We start from the raw sequence: 5000 nt of genomic DNA, 5'->3' as shown, positions 1-5000 counted from the left end.
CAAGCCGTGGATCGATCGGGTGATAGACGGGTTCAGGCACATCTTCATATTTCTGCCATGCCAATGACATTTTTATGGCTTGTAAATTCACACAATGGTCCCCTAAGCCTTCATGTGAAGTTTCATGGCAAGACCACCTGTTTTCTATTTTTCACGATTTTTGAAACTTTTTACGATTTGAGATTTTTTAAAATTTTTTTAGAAGGAGTTTTGGCCCCAAATTTGGTACAAATGATCCTTGTATTTTTGTTGGCATGCACAAAAAAATTCAGCTAAAAACTCGAAGTGGAGATGATTTTGTGACCGTTTGAAAAAAGAGTCCCCATTCCAGACACTTTAATGGCTACTGGTAGCAAACCTATAAAATCTCAAATGCTCTTTAAGGGGGTGTGAGTTCTTGAGGTTTGATGAGGGATAAGGGGCCAATATAAGGGATAGGTTCTTGATAGCCTCTGGCCCTTGGTTGGTCGAGACCGTGAATGCACTACGTATGCCTAAGTCAACCTATGAAATGAGCGTGCAGGCGCTCAGTCGACCAGAGAGCCAGAATGCACAAGTCGAGGATTGGCCAAGCCTCCCTCTGCGTGCTGTCGATCCCGCTGCGGGTCTCTTGGTCCGATTGGGGCTTAGATTGGGAATGAACTCCGCATGCCTAAGTTAACCCACGAAACGAGCGTACGTGTGCTCAGCGGGTCGAAGAGGCAGGATGCGCAAGCTGAGGATCGACCCGATTCCCCTCTGCGTGCTGCTACCGATCCCCCTGCTGGTCTGATCTTAGACTAGGAATGAACTCTGTATGCCTAAGTCAACCCACAAAAAAAGCGTACGGGTGTTGAGCCGATCAGAGAGGCATAATGCGCAAGCCGAGGATCCGCTCGGTCCCCCTCTGCGAGCTGTCGATCCCGCTGTCTGTCCCGCTGCCACAACCCTCGGTCTGGCTAGGGCTTAGACATGGAATGAACTTCGTATGCCTAAGTCAACCCACGAAACGAGTGTACGGACGCTCAGCCGACCGGAGAGGCCGGATGTGTAAGCTGAGGATCGACCCGGTCCCCCTCTGCGTGCTGCTGTCGATCCTGCTTCCGATTCGATCTTAGACTGGGAATGAACTCCGTATGCTTAGACTGGGAATGAACTCCGTATGCCTAAGTCAACCCATGAAACGAGCATGCGGGCGCTGAGCCGGTCGGTGAGGCATAATACATAAGCCGAGGATCAGTCCGGTCCCTCTCTACGTGCTGTCGATCCCGCTGCCGGTCTCGCTGCCACAACCCTCGGTCCGATTGGGGCTTAGACATGGAATGAACTCCGTATGCCTAAGCTAACCAATGAAACGAGCGTGCGGGCGCTCAACCGGTCGGAGAGGCAGAATGCGTAAGTCAGGGATTGGCCCAGTCCCCCCTGCGTGCTGCCGATCCTGCTGCTGGTCCTACTGCCGCAACCCTCGATCCGATCCGATTTTGGACTGGGAATGAATGAGACTTGCTTAGACTAAGGATGAACTCTATATGCCTAAGTCAACGCACGAAATGAGCCTGCAGGCGCTCAGCCGGCCAGAGAGGTAGAATGTGTAAGCTTGGGATCGGCCCGATCCCTCTCTACGTGCTGTCGATCCCGCTGCGGGTCCTGCTGCCACAACCTTCGATCCAATTTGATCTTAGACTGGGAATGAACTCTGTATGCCTAAGTCGACCCACTAAACGAGCAGACGGGCACTACGTCGGCTAGAGAGGTGAGATGCGCAAGCCGTGGATTGATCAGGTGATAAGTGGGTTCAGGCACATCTTCATATTTTTTTCTTGCCAATGCCATTTTTATGGCTTGTAAATTCATACAACGGTCCCCTAAGCCTTCATGTGAAGTTTCGTGGAAAAATGACCTGTTTTCTATTTTTCACGATTTTTGAAACTTTTTACAGTTTGGGATTTTTCAAAATTTTTTTAGGAGTTTTGGCCCCAAATTTGGTAGACATGATCCTTGTATTTTTGTTGGCATGCACAAAAAAATTCAGCTAAAAACTCGAAGTGGAGATGATTTTGAGATCGTTTGAAAAAAGAGTCTCTATTTCAGACACTTTAATGGCTACTGGCAGCAAACCTATAAAATCTCAAATGCTCTTTAAGGGGGTGTGAGTTCTCGAGGTTTGATGAGGGATAGGGGGCCAATATAAGGGATAGGTTCTCGATAGCCTCTGGCCCTTGGTTGGTCGAGATCGGGAATGAACTCCGCATGCCAAAGTCAACCCATAAAACGAGTGTACGAGCACTCAACCGATCGGAGAGGTAGAATGCACAAGTCGGGGATCGGCCTGGTCCCCCCCTGTGTGCTGCTGATCTTACTGCTGGTCTTGCTGCCACAACCCTCGATCCATTCCGATCTTAGACTAGGAATGAACGAGACTTGCTTAGACTGGGGATGAACTCTGTATGCCTAAGTCAACTCATGAAACGAGCATGCGGGTGCTCAGCCGGCCAGAGAGGTAGAATGTGCAAGCCAAGGATCGGCTTGATCCCCCTTTACGTGCTGCCGATCCTGTTACGGGTCCTGTTACTACAACCCTCGATCCGGTCTGATCTTAGACTGGGAATGAACTCCGTATGCCTAAGTCAACCCACGGAACGAGCGGACGGGCACTACGTCGGCCAAAGAGGCGAGATGCGCAAGCCATGGATCAATCGGGTGATAGGTGGGTTCTGGCACATCTTCATATTTCTACTATGCCAATGCCATTTTTATGGCTTGTAAATTCATACAATGGTCCCCTAAGCCTTCATGTGAAGTTTTAGGGCAAGACGACCCATTTTCTATTTTTCACGATTTTTGAAACTTTTTGCGGTTTGAGATTTTTTAAAATTTTTTTAGAAGGAATTTTGGCCCCAAATTTGGTAGACATGATCCTTGTATTTCTGTTGGCATGCATAAAAAAATTCAGCTAAAAACTCGAAGTGGAGAAGATTTTGTGACCGTTTGAAAAAAGTGTCCCCATTTTAGACACTTTAATGGCTACAGGCAGCAAACCTATAAAATCTCAAATGCTCTTTAAGGGGGTGTGAGTTCTCGAGGTTTGATGAGGGATAGGGGGCCAATATAAGGGATATGTTCTCGATAGCCTCTGACCCTTGGATGGTCGAGACCAGGAATGCACTACGTATGCCTAAGTCAACCCATGAAACGAGCGTGCGAGCACTTAGCCGACCGGAGAGCCAAAATTCGCAAGCTGAGGATCAGCCCGGCCCCCCTCTGCGTGCTATCGATCCCGCTGCATGTCCCTCGGTCCAGTTGGGGCTTAGACCAGGAATGAACTGTGCATGCCAAAGTCAACCCATGAAACGAGCGTACGAGCGCTGAGCCGGTCAAAGAGGCAAAATACGCAAGTCGGGGATCGACTTAATCCCCCCTACGTGCTGTCGATCCTGCTGCTGGTCCTGCTGCCACAACCCTCGATCCGATCAAATCTTAGACTGGGAATGAACGAGACTTGCTTAGACTGGGGATGAACTCCGTATGCCTAAGTCAACCCACGAAACGAGCTTGCGGGCGCTCAACCGGCTAGAGAGGCAAAATGTGCAAGCCGAGGATCGGCCCGGTCCCCCTCTACGTGCTACCAATCTCGTTGCAGGTCCTGCTACTGCAACCCTTGATCCGATTTGATCTTAGACTGGGAATGAACTTCGTATGCCTAAGTCAACCCACGAAACGAGCGGACAGGCACTACGTCGGCCTGAGAGGCGAGATGCGCAAGCCATGGATCGAAAGAGTGATAGGTGGGTTCTGGCACATCTTCATGTTTCTACCGTGCCAATGCCATTTTTATGGCTTGTAAATTCAGACAACGGTCCCCTAAGCCTTCATGTGAAGTTTTGTGGCAAGACGACCAGTTTTCTATTTTTCACGATTTTTGAAATTTTTGTTGGCATGTACAAAACAATTCAGCTAAAAACTCGAGGTGGAGAAGATTGTGTGATCGTTTGAAAAAAGTATCCCCATTTCGGACACTTTAATGGCTACTAGCAGCAAACCTATAAAATCTCAAATGCTCTTTAAGGGGGTGTGAGTTCTCAAGGTTTGATGAGGGATAGGGGGCCAATATAAGGGCCAAGTACCAGCACTCATCACACATCATGTGTGCACACCTCCCCGACCCCCCAAATCGTCGAAACCCCTAATGCCGCTAGTTAGGTTCTCCGATGATGCTCCGACGATGGTGCCCCGGGCGAAAAAAATGTGGCACTAGCATATGCTCGAGCTCAGCATGTGCACCGTGGCTCAAAATCGAACTTCGACCAAGGCCTCGACCATCAATGGCACATGATGGCGCATGGTGATGGCACATGTATCGACCATCATCGGTACAGGGTACCCTTTGGTACGGGCACTTGCCTTGACCGCCATCGACATAAGTTGGGCCCTGGTACGAACGATTGCCTCGATCACCATTGGCACAAGATGGCCCCTAATGAGGACAGTTGCATCGAACACCATCGGCACATGCTAGGCCGTGGTGCGGGCGGTTGCCTCGACCACCATCGACACATGTTGAGCCTTGGTGCGAGCGGTTACCTCAACCACCATCGGCACATGCCGAGCCTTGGTGTGGGTGGTTGCCTCAAACACCATCGGCACAAGTCGGCCCTTGGTGCGGGCTCTTGCCTCAACCATCATCGGTAAAAGATGGCCCTTGGTGCGGACGGTTACCTTGAACACCATCGGCACATGTTGGCCCCTGGTGCGGGTGGTTGCCTCGAACACCATCGGCACGTGCTGGGCCTTAGTGATGGCGGTTGCCTCAACCACCATCGATAGAAGATGGCCCTTGGTATGGGCGGTTACCTTGAGCACCATCGGCACAAGCTGGCCCTTGGTGCGAGCTCTTGCCTCGACCACCATCGACAAAAGATGGCCCCTGGTGCGAGCGGTTGTGGCGAACACCATCGGCACATGCCGGGCCTTGGTGCGGACGGTTGCCTTAAACACCATCGACACATGTCGAGCCTTGGTGT

The sequence above is a fragment of the Durio zibethinus genome, chromosome 23, assembly GCF_047325235.1.
Source record: "Durio zibethinus cultivar Kanyao isolate XHJ-2024 chromosome 23, ASM4732523v1, whole genome shotgun sequence".
Classification (NCBI taxonomy): domain Eukaryota; kingdom Viridiplantae; phylum Streptophyta; class Magnoliopsida; order Malvales; family Malvaceae; genus Durio; species Durio zibethinus.
Note: the sequence above shows the minus strand (reverse complement) of the source record.